Source organism: Sciurus carolinensis, unplaced genomic scaffold (assembly GCF_902686445.1).
Source record: "Sciurus carolinensis unplaced genomic scaffold, mSciCar1.2, whole genome shotgun sequence".
Classification (NCBI taxonomy): Eukaryota; Metazoa; Chordata; class Mammalia; order Rodentia; family Sciuridae; genus Sciurus; species Sciurus carolinensis.
This window is the reverse complement of record NW_025920305.1, coordinates 146,123-166,824: the sequence shown is the minus strand read 5'-3', so window position 1 is coordinate 166,824 and position 20,702 is coordinate 146,123. Positions and strand designations below refer to the sequence as shown.

Genomic DNA, 20,702 nt, shown 5'->3' with positions numbered 1-20,702 from the left:
ATAAGAAATTATAAAAAAAATAGTTTGAATAATAATAAGTACAAAAAGTAATCATCATTTACAAAATTTAATTATGCAAACAAAGTGAAAATTATCAATGTAATCTCTGTACATTTGATAAAACTAAGCCTTCTAACTCTGAGTGCATTTCACATTTGTAGAATATCTCAACTCACACTAGTGTCATATGAAGTGCTCAAGAGCAACAAGGCCTTTTTTTACCAATGCAAGTCATTAAGAACCCTGCCCTGTTGCAGTCTAAAGCCTGGGGCATCAGATCAGACACCAAATGCCCTCTGGGAACCTCTCATTCTCATCACTGAAAATAATGAATTGAATTGGGAAATAATTTTATATTTTTCATGAGCAAAAATGGGCAGATGGTTGGGTAGAATGAAGATAAAGCTCCACTGAGTCCCTCCAGCCTTGGGATTTTGTGGCTTGCATAAAATGAGTAAAGAGTCAAACAGTTGTTTGAGAAATACAAGAACACAAAGCAACCTACAAGCAGGAGAATGGTGCGGGTGGCTTTGTGTTCAGGAGGTAACTGAGAGGAGACGCGGGAGCTGTGGACATACTGGGCTCTCCTGTGGTGTCTGTAGAGGAGACTCACCATGTATAGGCTGGTGCAGATCATGAGGAGCACAAACACCAGATCATGAATCAAGATGGCACTTATAAATGTCCCTGAGTTCTGGTTTCCAAACTGCCTGGTTTGACAGTATGCATGAACATAGCCACGACCAACCAGAGTGAAATTTCTAATTGTTGTGACAGTTTCGATAACATGGATGTAGATGAGCATGTTGATGACCCAGAAAAAAAGCAACAAGGGATACATGCATGTAGGAAACTTAAATTTTAGCCATGCCCACTTAGAGTTACTGGGACTGATGGTGATGGCTTGAAATGCACTCAGGAGAGAGGTGGTGCATATGGAAACACCACGTGTCACTCTGTATGAGAACAAAACTGTCTGACAACCAACATCATCCAAAAACCGCCTTACTCCCAAGGTTGATGTGATATCTGGTATCATGGTAAATAAGATGGTTAGAATATTTGCAAATAGCAACTGTGTAACAATGGGATCGATGTGCTTCTTGAGATGGGGTTTAACTAAGAAGATGAATGCATATAACATGAAGAGCAAGGAGTTCCCAAGGACACCAATGCACAGCTGAGATATGAGGAAAACCCCAAAGATTGTGTCACTTGGAATCATCATCATCATCTTCTTATCTTTCAGTACTGGCAATAAAATCAGGTCTTGGCACACCATAGGCAGGTGCAAAGATGCAGTACCTTTGAGTTGCAAGCAGATCCCAGGAACATTATCTTAAGGATGTCTCTGAAGTTTTAATGAGGACCATGGGCCCTACAATGATAAATAAATAATCAGTTGGGTTATTTTTAAATATAGATTGTTAACAAATATTGAGAATTCAGAGATAGAAAAGGGTGGTGAAATGTTCAGTTCTCAGGGCTGGGGAGATAGCTCAGTCGGTAGAGTGCTGGCCTTGTAAGCACAAGGCCCTGGGTTCGATCCCCAGCACTCCCCCCCCCCAAAAAAAAAGAAAAGAAATGTCCAGTTCTCTGTGTTTTAGGGCCTGGATAGAAACTTCCAGAGCCTGGATTCCAGGGACTCCTGGTAACAACATATCACTGAATGAGGCAGAGAAGAAGATGGGATTCAAGTCACCACACAACATTCTAGAATACTCAGTAAATGACATGAGGCCTGTGTTAAAGGCATGTGTGCAACTTATCTGGCATGTTTTCTTCTGAGACTCTGACTGTATATCATCTTCAGCCTATGTTTCTGTATTCTCAGCTCTCTGAATGGCACGATCCTTCTAACAGGCAGACTACCCAGTGTACTTCAACTTCTGCCTGGGAATTTTCAGAGCACACACACTCCTCCATGTCAATAATGGCTGAACAGTCAGGCAACACAGTGTTTCCTACATGGGACCTTTTCACCTCTCTCCCTAACCATGTGTCAAACAGCAATGATCTGAGATATTTGTGGATCTCACAACTTCTGCTGAGCTAGTGACATGCAGATCATCAAGCTCAATATTGCTCAGTTCTCAGGACCAGTCCTAGGACACAAATTTCAAGCAGAACCTGCACATATACCATGATTATGAACCCAGGATAACAAAAGGTTCCTGTATCCTGAGGCCTCAAACATGTACAAAATCCACCCTTTGGTCTGAATATTTCCGAATGCTTGTTATGACACAGAATTAATATATTCACAAGTGTAACTGCAGTAGAAATGATAGGACATTACTTCAGGTTAATATTGAAATTGATGAAGTTAATATCTCAAATGTAACTTTGTATTTTGGAGTGTATTTCACTATTTCATTTGCTTGGGGATACTTTCAATGACCCCAGAACTCCTTCACCTGAACCATACATAGACTTTCATTCCCTCCTGCACTCCTGGTCAATTCTATATGTGGCTCCACACTGAGCAAGTTCATGACAACACTCTCAAGTCATCCAAGGCTACACTTTCGCCACAATCCTTGCTTTGGCATTAAGTGTACTACCATGATTACACCCTTATTATCCTGTTAAGGGAGCAGTATTCAAATTATTTACTGAGAAACCACAGTGTTGGAGTGCTGTTCCTCCACAGGCTCATTTGTGCCATCCAACAACTATGCAATTTTCCTTTATGAGTTAGAATTGTTTGAAATCATGATTCTTTACGCATTTGACCATGGTGAACATAATCTGATTTTTAAAGTTCATGATGTCTTGAATATGTTTTCTGACAGTTTCAGGTGAAACCTGATCATTTATAATTTTCCACTTTCTCCAAGGGCAGGCAGAGATCTTACCTCCACCATTTTCTCTCCTTCCCAGGCCACCTGACTTAGCAAACCTAAGTTCTTCATAACTTGATCATCCAGATTTATTCACAGTGTTCCCTCAGTATCAATGGAGATCAGACTCCTTCCTGCTAGAGGTAGGAGGCCAGGGATGACTCCCAGACCGTCATCTGGACATACACCCCACGACTGCACAGCCTGGTTTATCCATGGGAGGCCACTGTGCCTGCTGCACCCATTACAGTGCACAATATAATGCCATAAACCACAATTATTTTACCTATAGCTCTTTCACATTTGTATTTCTGCATTGTTTTAAGGCATAGAATTATATTCTTCTTTGGGAAAATATTATCATTCAAATTTAAATTTAAATTTGCTTCCACTTCTAAAAAGGATCCAGAAGTCACAATGTGCCATTATCTCAAACTAACCTTCTTGGAGATAGAGGGGTTACAACTGAATATCCATGAAGTCCTTATGAACTCCAACACTCAACTTACCTGTGCATGCATGCATCTGATTGCTACAAGGAGTTGTGAACTATGCCCAGGGACATGTGCACAATCCTGTAAGTACATTCTAAAGCTGGACCTGAATAGCACTGCTAAGACTGTGAGTCAGCACTGGCACCTGAATTTCAGAAGAGGTCAACAAAGATATAAAACACATCCATGTATTAAATATTAAGCATAAATAAGATCAAGTGTTTTTGAACTAAATGTCCATGTGTCCTGCAGAGAAATCCAACAACTACGCAGAGTGCAAGTTTGAATGTTATGGTAGTATTAAAAGTGATGTACTCAAACCATCACAGTATTAAACATACTGTGGTTGAGCATATACTTTCCACTCAGAGGCCTCCAAGGTCAGATGTGCCTTCTACTGAAGTTCATGGCGGCCCCAGCCTGTACTTTGCATTCTGGTGAGACCTTTATTAGAAGATGCCACCTCTTGGGGCTATGCAGCAGAAAGTGGCTTATAGACTGAACTCCCTGGTCAAGGTGTTCAATTCTGAGTTACAAAATCTCCCCTTGAGTGGAAAACAACACTCAATACACACCAACCAATGAGTCAATAAATACGTTCCAATTATTTGCCACCAAAGTTAACAATTACAAAATTGCTCCAACAAACAAGAAAACTTTTGACACAGCAATAAAAACACTTGCTGATATTGGAAAAGAGAATATAGTCAAAAAATAGAGGATATCACGAATAATCCAACTGGAAAACTGAGGGTTCATAAACACCAGAAACCAAACTTTAAAAGCAGTAAATGGACTCAGAGGAGGATGCAGGTGACAAGAGGGAAGTCAGCATGGTGGAATAGAAAATCAGACAGGAGGCTTAAAGGACCCCAAAATAACAAAATTACACCAGACCACACCACGGCACCTTATTATGAAAATGTCTAACCATAAGAAGGATAGAATTTTAAGGGGTGCCACAGGAAAATAGCATGTCACATCTAGACGGAAACCAATCCAGATCTCAGCTGATCTAAACCAAAACTCTCACAGCTAAAAGGTCTGGAATAATATATACCAAACTGTGAAAAAAATGGATACCAGTCAACAATATGAAATCAACAAATAAATCCTTAGAATTGACAATGAAAATATAAGCTCATTCATGATAATAAAAGATAAAGAATTCACAACTAGAAATCTGTATTACACAACATATCTGTATTTCATAAAGAAGAATGAGAAATAAAAGTGAATATCAGCCAAGAGAGGAACAACACAGAAGAATAGTCAATCAAAGGATTAACCAAACAAATTAAAGACAAGAATATATCTAAATGGCTATAAAAGTTCATATCTCAATATATAAATTGAATGTAAATTGCATAATCTTATCAATCAAAATGGCATAGTATTAGACCAAAATGTAGAGACAAGTAGACCAATGGTATAGGATAGAAGACACAGAGAAACCCCCCCTTAAATACAGTTATCTCATACCTACAGAGGCACCAAAAAAATAACTGTGGAAAAAGTAGACTACTCAATAAATGGTGCTGGGAATACTTGGAAGTCCCACATGCAACAAATGAAATTAAACCCTATCTCTCCCCTGCATGGAAAACTCAACTCAAAGTGGATAAAAGACTTAGGCATAGACAAAGGACCTTGTACCTAATAGAAGAAACAGTATGCCCAAGTCTCACCATGTCAGCTTAGGATCTGATTTTATAACACGACTCCTAAAGCAGAAAAGTAAACTCAAGAATCAATAAATGGGATGGAATCAAACTAGAAGGTCTTCTTCTCAGCAAAGAACAGAATCAATAACATGAAGAGAGAGCCTACTGAATAGGAGAAAATCTTTACAACATGCATCTCAGATAGAGCTAATATCTCTAGGATATATAAAGAACTCAAAGATCCTAACAACAACAACAAAAAACCACATATCCATTCAATTAAATGGGCTAAGGAACTGAACCTTCAAAGAAGAAAAAACAATATTTTGATTAATACATGAAAAATATTCATCCTCTTTAGCAATTAAAGAAATATAAATCAAAACTACTCTAAGATTTTATCTTCATCCCAGTCAGAATGGCAATTATCAAGAATACAACAATAAATGTTGGTGAGCATGAGGGGGAAAAAGGTACATCATATATTGCTGGTGGAAATGCAAAATTGATAAAATGATTATGGTAAGTGGTATAGAAATTTCTAAGAAAACACAGAATGGAACAAGACATTCACGGGCTATCCCACTTCTCAATTTATACTGAAAGGACTTAAAATCAAACATGTTACTGTGATGCAGTCATTTCAATATTTAGAGTTGTGCAACTCACAATAGCTAAATATGGAACCAACCTAGGTGCCCTTCAGCAGATGAATGGATAAGCAAGTGATTTTTAAATATCATACTATCTATCTATATATATAATTTATATTATATATACTGGAATATTATATAATTATATATATAATGGAATATTACTCAGCCTTAAAGAAGAATGAAATTATGGCATTTGCTGGTAAATGGATGGAGGTAGAAAACATGATGCCAAGTGAACAAAACCACTCTCCAAGAAAAAAAGGTTAATGTTTCTCAAATCTGTGGATGATAATTCACAGTATGGGGTGGGAGGTATAGGAAAAATATAGTTACTTAGATATATTAGAGGGGAATTGGTGAGGAAGGGATACGGGGTGGTAGGAAGAATAGTAGAATGAAACAGACATTATTATCTTATTTACCTATATGACTGTGTGATCAGTATGATTCTAGAGCATGTATGATCAGAAAGAAAAATGAGAAATTTTCTCCATTTATCTGTGATATATCAAAGTGCATACATGTAGTCTAGTGTCACATATAACTAATTAGAACAGATTAAAAAATTATTAGAAAAAACATAAAATGGCAGATTGGATTAAAAAACAAAACCGAACAATCTTCTGTCTCTAAGAGTCTCACCTCATAGGCAACAACACCCACAGATTGAAAGTGAAAGGATAGGAAAAAATATATCACTCACATGAATCATGTAAACAACAGGGATTTCCATCCTCATATCAGATAAAGTGATTTCAAGCCAACAATAATCAGAAGGATCCCAGAAGTATATTTCACACTGCTTATGGGAATTACATATCAACAAGACATAAAAATTCTAAATATGTGCGCTCCAAGAAATGGAGCATCCACATATATCAAACAAACCCTTCTCAATTTCTAGAATCAAATGGATCACAACACAATAGTGCTGGATGACATCCACACACCTCTCTCACAAGTATGTGGATCCTCAAAAAAAAAAAACTAAATAAAGAAGGTATAGAATTAAAAAATATAATTCATAATTTAAACTTGTTACATATATAGAATATTTCATCCATCAATGACTGAATACACTTTCTTTTCAATGGGATATGGATCCTTCTCTACAATAGACCATATCTTAGCTCACAAAGCAAGTCTTAGCAAATACAAAACATTAGAGATAACACCTTGCATTCTATGAGATCATAATGGAGTGAAAATAGAAATCAATGATAAAATAAAAATAGAAGGTACTCTGACAGTCTGGAGGCTAAATAATATGCTATTGAATAATTGGTGAATAATTGGTGAAGAAATCAGGGATGAAATAAGAACACACTCAGAGGTAAATGAGAATACTATACAACATATCAAAATCTCTGGGACCCTCTGAAGGCAGTGCTAAGAGGAAAGTTTATTGCATTGAGCTCATACATTAAAAGAAGAGAGTCAACAAATAAAAGACCTAACATGGCATCTCAAAGCTCTAGAGGAAAAACAAATCAACACCCAAAGGAAATAATTAAAATCAGAGAATAAATCAATGAAATTGAAAAAAAAGTCAACAAAACAAAAAGTTGATTCTTCAATAAAATAAACAAAATTGATAAACCCTCAGTCAAGATAATGAAGAAATGGGAAAAATCTAAAATTCTTGAAAAAAAAAGGAAATATCACGATGGACACTACTGAAAATAGAAGATAAACAGAAAACATTTTGAAAATCTATACTCTAATGAAATACAAAAACTTAAAGACATTAACAAATTTCTCAAGACCCATTACCTACTCAAATCAAATCAGGAGAACTTAGAAAATTTAAAGAGATCAATTCCAAGCCAACCACCAAATACAAAATACAGGAAAATAAAACCCACGACCAGATGAATTTTCAGACAAGTTCTACCTGACCTTCAAAAAATAACTAACACAAATCCTCCTCAATTATTCCCTGAAATAGAAAAGGAGGGAACCATTACAATCTAATTCTATGAAGCTGTTTCACCCTGGTACCCACACAGTCAAGACACATGAATAAAATAAATTCAGACCAATATTACTGATGATCATAGATGCAATAATTCATAATAAAATACTGGCAAATTTCATTACAAAACATGTAAAAAGATAGCACACTATGATGAAGTGGGGGTTCATTGCAGGGATGCAAGGTTGGTCCACATATAGAAATCAAACATAGTTTATCACATCAACTGACTTAAAAAATAGAATCACAGGATTATCTCAATAGAGGCAGAAGAAAAACATTTGGAAAAATAGAGCATTGATTTATGTTCAAAACAATAGAAAAAGTAGGGATAGTAAAAACAACATTGTAAAACCTATATGTGCCAAACCAGTCAATCTAAATGGAGAAAAATTGATAGCATTCCCTCTAACAATTGAAACAATAACATGTCATTTTTGTTACAATTGCTCTGTAGTATAGTTGAAGGTCTGGTATTGTGATACCCCCCTGTTCACCCTTCCTGCTAAGGATTGCTTTAGGTATTCTGGGTCTCTTATTCTTCCAAATGAATTTCAGGTTTGCTTGCTCTATATTTCTATGAGCTATGTCATTGGGATTTTAATTGGGATTCCACTGAAATTGTATAGATCTTTTGGTAGTATAGCAATTTTGACAATATTATTCTACTTATCCAAGAACATGGGACATATTTCCATCTTCTAAGGTTTTCTTTAATTTCTTATTTAGTGTTCTGTAGTTCTTATTGTAGAGGTCTTTCTCCTCTTTTGTAGGATTGATTCCCAATTATTTTATATTTTTAAGGCTATTTGCAAATGGGGTAGATTTCCTAATATCTCTTTCAGAGGATTCATCACATATGAATAAAAATGCATTAGATTTATAAGCATTAATTCAATATCCTGCTACTTTACAGAATTCATTTCTGAGCTCTAGAAGTTTTCTGGTGGAATTTTTCTGCTCCTCTAAATATAGAATCATGTCATCGGCAATAGGGATAGTTTGTGTTCTTCTTTTCTCTTTGTATCCTTTAATTTCTTTGGTCTGTCTAATTGCTCTGGCTAGAGTTTCCAGGACAATGTTTAATAGAAGGGGAGAAAAAGAAAAAATGTTCAACATCTTAGTAATAAGAGAAATGCAAATAAAAACTACCCTAAGGTTCCATTTCAACCTGATTAGAATGGCTATTATCAAGAATACAAGCAACTATAGATATGACAAGGATGTGGGGAAAAGGTACACTCATACATTGCTGGTGGCGTTGAAAATTAGTGCAGCCACTCTGGAAAGCAGTATGTGAGATTCCTTAGAACCTTGGAGTGGAACCAGCATTTGACCCAGCTTTCCCATTCCTTGGCCTAAACCCAAAGGATTTAAATCAGCATACTACATTGTTGCAGTCACCCCAAGTTCAAGCTTCTCAATCACATAGATAGATTGTGGAATCAACCTAGATGCCCTTCAGGTTGATGAATGGATAAAGAAACTGTGGTACATATGCCACAGTGCAATTTTACTCAGCCATAAAGAAGAATAAAATTACCTGCATTTGCAGGTAAATGGATGGAGTTGGAGAATATCATGCTAAGTGAGATAAACCAATCCCAAAAATCAAAGGCTGAATGATTTCTCTGATAAGTGGATGATGATACATAATGGGGGGTTGGTGAGAGGAAAGAATGAAGAAAGAATGCATTGTATAGAGGAAAAAAGAGGTGGGGAAAGGGTGGGGGAAGTAAAAATAACAGAATGATAAAATATCATTACCCTATGTACATGTATGATTACACAAATGGTGCACCTCTACTTCATATACAACCAGAGAAACAAGTTGTACCCCATTTGTGTACAATGAATCAAATAAATAAATAAATTATTAAAAGTTTGGAAAGACAGGGATAAGCTATTTTTTTAAGTGTTCTAGATGACCTCTTTTACCACATCTATTCAACATAGTCCTGGAAAACCTAGCCAGAGCAATTACACGGAAGACAGCAATTAAACAGATGTGAATAGGAAAGAAGAATTCAAAATATCCCTATTTGCCAATGACATGATTCTATATTTAAAGACCCCAAAAAACTACTACAAAACTTCTAGAAATCATGAATGAATTCAGAAAAGTAGCAGGATATGAAATTAAGATCCATATATCAATTACATTCCTATGATCAGTGATTAAATAAGTGAAAGAGAAATAAGGAATACTATCCCCCCATTCACAATGTCTCAAAAATAAAATATTTGGGAATCACTAAAAAAAGAGGAAAAAGGCCTCTATATGCCAACTACAGAACTCTAAAGAAGAAATCAAGAATAACTTAGAAAATGGAAAGACCTCCCATGTTTTTGGATAGGCAAAATTAATATTGTCAAATGGCCTCTTGCCACATCCTGAACAGGAAAGATCAATAAGCCAAAACGGAAGTTTGAACCAGATGGAAAATAAAAGTATGCAGTAATAGCAATATAATAACAGTAAAAAAGGCACTGAAAAAATTTTGGAGCAGGGGCTTGAAGGGAGAAAAAGACCTAATAGGTCTGATTTGAACACAGAAAGCTCACCAATCTTATTTTATAGGGAAAACACCAGAGTGATTTATTGTTTGAAAGGGTCTTCAAGATAAAAAAAAGGCAAGAACTGTGGGGATTTGGCCTGGTTGGGGCCTCATTGCTCGTGCAGTAAATCTTCCACCTCTGGGCAGCTGGAGTCCCAAGGCTGTTTGAGCACACTGGTATCTCTTTCAACAAGGTCAGCAGGCTTCTAAATTTAAAGATATTGGACTTACAATGCCAGGCATGGAATCAGCCACATTGACAGCATCCACCTTACAAGTGGGCACATCTTCCCACACCTTCAAATGGAAACCTTACCAGATGTGCAGTCAAGCTGTCCCAAGTCTACAGAACTCAAAGCAATAAGTTATTTGCTGTCTATAGCAGCCATACTACCAAAAGCACTTATACACATTCAAGGCAATTCCTATTAAGGTTGTGTTGACATACTTCAGAGCAATAGAAAAAGCACTTATGAAATTCCATTTGCAAAGTGAGAGGCACAGAATAGCTAGAGCAATGCTCAGGAGAAGGTAAAGCATGATCATCACAATATGAGAACTGTAAAACTATACTACAGAGCTATAGTAACAATACCAGCATGGTATTGGCACCAAAACAGACTAAAGATCTATGGTACAGAAAAAGAAGACACAGAGACAACCCACATGAATACAGTTATCTCACACCAAAGGCACCATAAACCTACATTGGAGAAAACAGTCTCTTCAACAAATGGTGGTGTGATAACTGGAAATCCATAAGTAGCACAATGAAAATGAACTCCTATCTCTCACCCTGCACAAAACTCAACTCAAGTGCATCAAGTATCAAGGAATTAGACTAGAGACCCTACACCTACTAGAAGAAAATGTAGGCCCAAATCTCCATCATGTTTGCCTAGGAACTGAATTCCTTAACAAATACCTAAGTAAAAAAAGTAAAATCAAGAATCAATAAATAGTATGGTATCAAATGTAAAAGTTCTTCACAGCAAAAGAAACAATAAGGAACATGAAGGGAGAGTCTACGAATGGGAGAAAATCTTAGCCAACTGCCTCTTAGATAGAGCCTTAATTTCCAGGATATATAAAGAACTCAAAAACTTAACAACAAAAAATCAACTAACCCAATCCATAAATGAACAAAGGAACTTAAAGTCACTTCACTGAAGAAGAAATATGAATGGACAACAAAAATGAGAAGAAATGTTCAACATCACTATCAATTAGGAAAATGCAAATTAAAGCTACAGTAAGATTCCATCTCACTCCAGTCAGAATGGTAGGTATCAAGACACAAGTAACAAAAAAAGTGTATATAAGTGTTGACCATGAGTGTGAAAAAATTTTCTCTCGTTACTGCTGGTGGGACTGAAAATTGGTGCAACCACTATGGAAAGCAGTAAGGATTTCCTCAGAAATCACCATATGACCCAGTTATCCCATATCATGATACACACAAAGGATTTAAAATCAGCATACTACAGTAATGCAGCCACATAAACATTTACAGTACCTCAATTCACAATAGTTAAGCTATGAAACCAATCTATCTGACCTTCAACAGATGAATGCATAAAGAAAATGTGGTATATATAACCAGTGGAATATTACTCAGCCAATAAGAAGGATGAAATCATGGCATTTGCTAGTAAATGAATGAAACTGGAGATTATCATGCTAAGTGAAATACGCCAATTACAATAAACCAAAGAATGAATATTCTTTCTAATATGTGGAAGCTACCACACAATAAGGGGGTGGGAGAAGAGAATCCATTGGATGTATAAAAGAAAATGAATGTAAGTTTGGAGGAATGGGAGTTATAAAGACAATAGAATTTATCAGACATATTTCTATGTTCATAGGCAAATATACTACCACTATAACTCCACATTATGTTCAACCACATGAATGGGATCATAATTAGAGTAAGTTATACTCCATATAAATATTATATGTCATCATACACTCTATTGTCAGGTCCATCTAGAAAGAACAAAAAAAATGTTGGAAAAATCAGTATCTCTCCTATAATAAACTCAGTGTAAAGGAAATTGGGAAAATTATCCCTTTCAAATAACCCCAAGAAAGGACAAATCACAAGAAATCCAATCAAGAAATTTAAAGATCTCTACAATTAAAAATGTAGAACACTGAGGAAACATTGGGAAAGATATCAGAAGATGGAAGGAACTCCTGTGTACCTTGTTAGACAGTAATAAAATATACAAAATAGCCATACTTCCAAATACATTATACAGAGTTAGTGCAAACCCCATCAAAATACCAATGATGTTCTTATCAGAACTGGAAAAACAGAACTAAATTTTATTTGGAAGAGTAGGAGACTATGAATAACCAAAGCAAAAGTGAGTAAGAAAAGTGATGCTGGAGGCCACAAAACACCTGATCCCAAATTATACTAAAGAGCTATAATAACTAATGCAGCATGATCTTGCATCAAAACAGATATTAAGACCAGTGGAATGGAATGGAGGACACATATACAAACCCACTTAGATACAATTATCTGGTGTTCAACAAAGGTCTCAAGAACATATGTTGGAGAAACAACCACCTTAGAACAAATGTGGTTTGGAAATCTAAATATGTAAATGTTGAAGAATGAAGAAGGTCCCAATCTGTCCCCTTGCTCTCAAATCAAATCAAATGGATCAACAGAAGTTCTGCAACTGCTAAAAGAAAACAGCTTCAACACTCCAACATAATGACACAGGCACCGACTTCCTTAACAACTCCACTGTAGCTCTATGTGAAGTGCAACAGCATCAGATTAAACATTCTACACAGCAGAGGAAATGATTCAGTGCCCATAGGGACAGAATACAGAGTGGGAAATCTTTGTCAGATCCTCTTCCAATAGGGGATTAAAATCCAGAATAAAGAGGCACTTCACAAAAGAAGAAATACAAGTGGCTAAAAAATATATGAAAAAAAGTTCAATGTCTCTAGCAATTAAAGAAATGCAAACCTCAATTGAATTTTTATCTCACTTCTATTTGATTGACAATCATCAAGAGTAAATAAGATATCAAGTGCTGGAAGATCTGCAGGGTGGAAGGCACACTCATACATGTTGGGGAAACAGCAAATGTTCCACCACTTGGAACAACAGAATGACATGCCTCAACAAACTAGTAATGGAAATACCACATGACCCAGGTACCCAACTCCTGGGAATTTACCTAAAAGAACTAAAATCCACATATGACAGAGATATGGGTACATCAACATTCATAGCAGCAAAATCCCAATAACCACTTATGAACCCATTCTGTTGCCAATCAGTAGATGCTGGATTAAAAAATGTGTAAATAGGGAGTGTTACTTAGTCATAAAGAAGAAGGAAACTAACATTTTCCAGAAAATGAATGAAAGTGGAGAACACCATGCAAATGGAAAGAAAACTGACCTAGAAGTCTAGGATCAAATGTGTTCTCTAGTAGTTAGGGAACTAAGTGGAAAAAAGATGGGAAGATACCATGAAAATGGAAGGATGATCAGAGGAATGGACAAGGGGCTGAGTGGGAGGGGAGAGCACTGAGAAAGGGCAGGCTCTGGAATCAGGTTGACGCTATTATGCAGTGTGCATGTGTGAATTTACCACAGGGATTTCCACCTTTTTTGTTCCTATGAAGGGCAATGTATACACACAATAAACAGAAGGGGCAAGTCCACAGGAGTAGGTGGGGAATGATGTAGGGAAGGAAGGGCAGGGAGGGAGGAGGTACTGTGCCCTGAATTGGAACAAATTCTATCACGTGGATCTGTGCTTATGTTACAATGCACACCACTCATATGATTAGCTATAAATAAAATAAAACATACACCATTGCCCCCGGGGCCACATGTATTATGCCATATTAATAGTTTAAAAGAAATATGATGCACGGTCACCTGAACAAATGCAAAGAAAAATTTGAGCCATTCACAGTCCATTTGACTCAAAAAACTAAGGGTGAAATAAAAGCCAACTGGATCTTGGGTAATTGGATGAAACCTGTCTGGGAAACAACCTGGAGGAAATACACTGACACATATGGGTTCTTCATCTGAAAGTGAGGAAGAAAACCAAGACACCCTCTCCAATTCTCCTACTCACCACTGAAGAGGAAACTGAGACCCTTGCAGGAAGGCAAGGAAAACCCCTGAGAGATGAATGGAAAAAACTGTGATTCCCAACCAATGAAGTGTTGTCTACAAACAAATGTCAGGTAGGTCATCAGACTGAAAAGACTCTGGACTTTCAGCCATGAAGTAACAGGGACAAGATTTACCCTCCCAATTCAGACATATAGAAAATGGCAGGCGCAGGCGCGGGCACGGCGGCGGCGCGCGTGCTCCGTGGGGTGGTGCGGCGGCTGCTGCGGACTGGGCCATGGCAGTGGGCGGTGGGCGGTGGGCGGTGGGCGGTGGGCGGTGGGCGGTGGGCGGCGGGCGGTCGGGCGGGCGTAGCGCTGCGCTGGGCCGGCGGGAGCTGACTGAAAGGAGCCGAGATGGGAGCGCCGGAGCGAGGCGGTCGCGGCGGCCCGTGCTGCTGACCGCGCACTGGGAGCGGGAGCCTGCGGTGGTGGAGCGCCGGGCAGCTCCACAGTATTTTCCAACTAGCAAAATTATTTCACCTAAACTTAGGAAGAATTCACTGTTCTCTCCTTGAGTCCCAGTGTATCTTCTAATCTAAAAAAGTCATACATGAAAACTTCACTTTTAAAAAATTCGTAATGCTATTCTCCTAAAAGAATGAAATGAGGACTGTCATTTTGAGGGCCCCATGATTGTGAATGTGCTTCAGCTTCATGATGCCTCCTGCTATGGCAGACGTCCTTGACATCTGGGCAGTGGACTCACAGATAGCATCTGATGGCTCCATACCTGTGGATTTTCTTTTGCCCACTGGGATTTATATCCAGTTGGAGGTACCACGGGAAGCTACCATTTCTTATATTAAGCAGATGTTATGGAAGCAAGTTCACAATTACCCAATGTTAACCTCCTTATGGAAATTGACTCCTATATGTTTGCATGTGTGAATCAAACTGCTGTATATGAGGAGCTTGAAGATGAAACACGAAGACTCTGCGATGTCAGACCTTTTCTTCCTGTTCTCAAATTAGTGACAAGAAGTTGTGATCCGGCAGAAAAGTTGGATTCAAAAATTGGAGTCCTTATAGGAAAAGGTCTGCATGAATTTGATGCCTTAAAGGATCCCGAAGTGAATGAATTTAGAAGAAAAATGCGCAAATTCAGTGAAGAAAAGATTCAGTCACTTGTGGGATTATCATGGATTGACTGGCTGAAGCAAACGTATCCACCCGAGCATGAGCCATCTACTCTTGAAAACTTGGAAGATAAACTTTATGGAGGAAAGCTCATTGTAGCTGTTCATTTTGAAAATTGTCAGGATGTGTTTAGCTTTCAAGTGTTTCCTGATATGAATCCTATCAAAATAAATGAATTGGCAATCCAAAAACGTTTGACTATTCATGGGAAGGAAGATGAATCTAGCCCCTATGACTATGTGTTGCAAGTCAGTGGGAGAGTAGAATATGTATTTGGTGATCACCCACTAATTCAGTTCCAGTATATCCGTAACTGTGTAATGAACAGGATCTTACCCCATTTTATACTTGTGGAATGCAGTAAGATAAAGAAAATGTATGAACAGGAAATGATTGCCATAGAGGCTGCCATAAATCGGAATTCATCTAACCTTCCTCTTCCCTTACCACCAAAGAAAACACGAGTTATTTCTCATGTGTGGGACAATAACAACCCTTTTCAAATTGTCTTGGTTAAGGGAAATAAACTTAACACAGAAGAAACTGTAAAAGTTCATGTCAGGGCTGGTCTTTTTCATGGTACCGAGCTTCTGTGTAAAACCATTGTAAGCTCAGAGATATCAGGGGAAAATGATCACATTTGGAATGAACCACTGGAATTTGATATTAATATTTGTGACTTGCCAAGAATGGCTCGATTATGTTTTGCGGTTTATGCGGTTTTGGATAAAGTAAAAACGAAGAAATCAATAAAAACTATAAATCCCTCTAAATATCAGACCACCAGGAAAGCTGGGAAAGTGCATTATCCTGTAGCGTGAGTAAATACTATGTTTTTTGACTTTAAAGGACAATTGAGGTCTGGAGACAAAATATTGCACAGCTGGTCTTCATTTCTTGATGAACTTGAAGAAATGTTGAATCCTATGGGAACTGTTCAAACAAATCCATATACTGAAAATGCAACAGCTTTGCATATTAAATTTCCAGAGAATAAAAAACAACCTTATTATTACCCTCCCTTCGATAAAATTATTGAAAGGCAGCTGAGATTGCAAGCAGTGATAGTGCTAATGTAGCAAGTCGAGGTGGAAAAAAGTTTCTTGCTGTACTGAAAGAAATCTTGGACAGGGATCCCTTGTCTCAGTTGTGTGAGAATGAAATGGATCTTATTTGGACTTTGCGACAAGATTGCAGAGAGAATTTCCCACAGTCACTGCCAAAATTACTCCTGTCGATTAAGTGGAATAAACTTGAAGATGTTGCTCAGCTTCAGGCACTGCTTCAGATTTGGCCTAAACTTTCTCCTCGAGAGGCTCTGGAGCTTCTGGATTTCAACTATCCAGATCAGTACGTGCGGGAATATGCTGTGGGCTGTCTGCGACAGATGAGTGATGAGGAACTCTCTCAATATCTTTTACAACTGGTGCAAGTCTTAAAATATGAGCCTTTTCTTGATTGTGCCTTCTCTAGATTCCTATTAGAAAGGGCACTTGCTAATCGGAGGTTAGGGCAGTTTCTGTTTTGGCATCTTAGGTCAGAGGTGCACATTCCTGCTGTCTCGGTACAGTTTGGTGTGATTCTTGAAGCGTATTGCCGAGGAAGTGTAGACCACATGAAAGTGCTTTCCAAGCAGGTTGAAGCACTCAATAAGTTAAAAACTTTAAATAGTTTAATCAAACTGAATGAAATGAAGCTAAACAGAGCTAAAGGGAAGAAGGCTATGCACACTTGATTAAATCAGAATGCTTACCGGGAAGCCCTCTCTGACCTGCAGTCACCTCTGAATCCATGTGTCATCCTCTCAGAACTCTATGTTGAAAAGTGCAAATACATGGATTCCAAAATGAAGCCTTTGTGGCTGGTGTAGAACAACAAGGTATTTGGTGAGGATTCAGTTGGAGTGATTTTTTAAAATGGCGATGATTTGCGACAGGATATGTTAACACACCCAAATGCTGTGCTTGATGGATTTACTCTGGAAAGAAGCTGGTCTGGATCTTCGCATGCTGCCTTATGGCTGTTTAGCAACAGGAGATCGCTCTGGCCTCATTGAAGTTGTGAGCACCTCTGAAACAATTGCTGACATTCAGCTGAATATTAGCAATGTGGCTGCTGCAGCAGCTTTCAACAAAGATGCCCTTCTGAACTGGCTGAAGGAATATAATTCTGGGGATGACCTGGACTGAGCAATTGAGGAGTTTACCCTCTCTTGTGCTGGCTACTGTGTAGCTTCTTATGTCCTTGGGATTGGTGACAGATCTAGTGACAACATCATGGTCAAAAAAACCGGCCAGCTCTTCCACATTGACTTTGGACATATTCTTGGGAATTTTAAATCTAAATTTGGCATTAAAAGGGAGAGAGTGCCTTTTATTCTTACTTATGATTTCATTCATGTCATTCAACAAGGAAAAACAGGCAACACAGAAAAGTTTGGCAGGTTCTACCAGTGTTGTGAAGATGCGTATCTGATTTTATGATGATGCGGGAATCTCTTCATCACCCTCTTTGCACTGATGTTGACTGCAGGGCTTCCTGAGCTTACTTCCGTTAAGGATATACAATACCTGAAGGACTCTCTTGCCTTAGGGAAGAGTGAAGAAGAAGCACTCAAACAATTTAAGCAAAAATTTGATGAGGCGCTCAGGGAAAGCTGGACTACTAAAGTGAATTGGATGGCCCACACAGTTCAGAAGGACTACAGATCTTAACGATCAGCCTTTGCTCCTAATGTATTTGTTTGTTTTCATTTTCGTTTTGCACTTGCACTAAACTAAACACGACCCTGCCAGACATGTTATAAAGGGAATGAAATTTTGGAACTCGGTTAAATTAAGAACATGTCATCCCACAAAACCTAATCTGAAAAAATTCCTGATGACCACCCTCTGCTTTCTGAATGCTTCCAAGACTCATCATGAGTATGAGTCAACATTATGGATAATCATTTCCTGCTGACTTTGCACACCAAGGAATGCTACTAGGGATTGTTTGATTTTTTTTTTTTTTAAGGGTTTGGTACTTTACCAGAAAAGTGTAAATAGTTCTTTTCCAGTGCTGTGATCCAGTGTTACCAGTCAGGCACAGCTCTCCACACCTGGGGACTGGGAACTATTCTTACTTTCCAAATAAGGCTTGAGAGAAAGGTGTCTTCCTTCCCTTTTTAAATTGTGTAAACTATAAAATTAACTTGAATTTATGATTATTTTTCAAAAGAAATCTTTTAAACCTGAAAAAAAAAAAAAGAAAATGGCAAACCCAGGAGACTGCACTGGGTGTCAACCTTAGTCTATAGCACCATTGGCACAGTGATCCTGAGAGAAGACACAGCAAGAGCTCCACAACTGTCACCTCTGCCTGCACAGGGAAGAGCTCCAGGCCACAGTGCAGAAGAAGCCGTCACACAGAGCCTGGAGGACCAGAGAACCCAGGAAGTAGCTCACAGTGTGGACACCCAGGTTTGTAGCATAGGCATATGACATCTCCAGAGAGTTAACACAGTGTGTGTTCTGCCTGATGTGAGGGACACCAGCAAGGGACTTCCATGTGTCTGCATGGATGTGGATACATGCTGTAAAGAGGGACCTTGTGGGACATGCTCTACACAAGGGGAGAATAGTTGTTATGGATCAAGGATTGTCTGACTGTGAACACTGAGCTGGTAACAATCCTGACTAAACCAACATTAATGAAGATGTTCACCTAGCTTGGAAATGTGCAACAGAAAATAGAAAGGGAATCAACAAGGACACTGCAAGAAAAATCATGCAATCTGGATGGAAGGCAGCGAGGCAGGAAAGGGGGAACTAGAAAAGGTATGACACAAGAGAGAGATTTTATGCATGTGGAAACACAAGGAGGGCAGAGTGGCTAGAGCAGAATCAGACAAATAGATGTGAAGAGCAATAATTGCAAGGTATTGGAACATGTTGTGTTGCTCAAAGGATGAATTCTGCAGAGCTTCTAATAGCCATTACAAACATGTGCACATCTCAGAACAGCAGAGGAAAAGAGGGAAAGGTATAGAACAGAGGATTTTAGGACATAGATTGCACTTCCTCTGGTACTCCAGGAGTACATGTGCAATTACATTTGTCAACATGGAATGACTGGGTGTGGAGGTTCACACCTGTAATCCCAGCTACTGAGAAGCCTTAGTCAGGAGAATTCCAAGTTCAAGGACAGCTTCAGATATTCAGTGAGAACATCACTGAAAATTGAAAATGTTGGCTGACAGAACAAAGTTACAATGCTCCAGGGGGCAGTAACCTACAGACACACCCATGAACACCAAATGACAGATATAACAACACCAAGAGTGAACCATGATATGAACTAAGAACTTAGATGATCAAAATGGGTCAATATGTTCTTCAATTTCAAGAAGTGTTCCACTGCAGGGGGAGATACTGAGACAGGGGATGTGACACAGGGGTAGATGAGAAGATCACATTCCACTCAGTTCACCATGAGCCTAAACCTGGTCTAGAAATGAAGTTCACCACTAAAACAAACAAATGAAAAACTGAATCCTAGAAGTTAACTTTACCTGTGTTACTTGTTGAAAATAGGTAGTACCCATAACTCTCTGTTTTTTTCTTCATTGCTTATTTATAAACAGGGTTAGAGGGAAAATATGGAATCTTGTGATGATTCTTCCATTTTTTTGAAAGTACAACATTTTGAGAATCTGCCTCTAATTTTGCATTTGCTCACACTTTAATAATATCAACATGAATGAAACCAGATACCACAAAAAAGGAACCCAATTTCCGGGATTCATAGAGAAGGGGATGAGATTCACAGACATTCCACACAAGTCAGCTTCCTCATCACTTTGTGTCTGAGAAAAGACAGACAGAAGATGAAATGGAAGACAAAGAAATAAGAACAAAGGAAACAGAACCCTTAAAAAAAATGGTGGTATAAAGTTATTCATGACTTTTGACTTATAGTTCAATTCAGGTACAGGATATACTATGAGAAAGGTATATGCACGTGGGCATACACACACACACACGCACATTTTCATGAATAACAGACTAAATGTCTCCATGAAATTCAAATGTTGACACCTAACCACAAATATGACAGAATTTGGATACAGGACCTACATGGAAATATCTAAGATTGGATTAAGTTCATAAGGTAGGGTCCTGGTCCAGTGGGATTCTTCTCCCTATAGGAAAAACTGGAGAATGCAGCC

At 38.2% G+C, this 20,702-nt stretch overlaps 2 pseudogenes; one reads left to right on the top strand and one right to left on the bottom strand.

Moving 5' to 3' along the window:
* Positions 1-278: 278 nt before the first annotated feature.
* On the bottom strand, positions 279-1,225 carry LOC124975556 (vomeronasal type-1 receptor 4-like; annotated as a pseudogene).
* Positions 1,226-14,969: 13,744 nt separating this feature from the next.
* LOC124975555 (phosphatidylinositol 4,5-bisphosphate 3-kinase catalytic subunit beta isoform-like) lies at positions 14,970-18,279 on the top strand (annotated as a pseudogene).
* Positions 18,280-20,702: the final 2,423 nt, after the last annotated feature.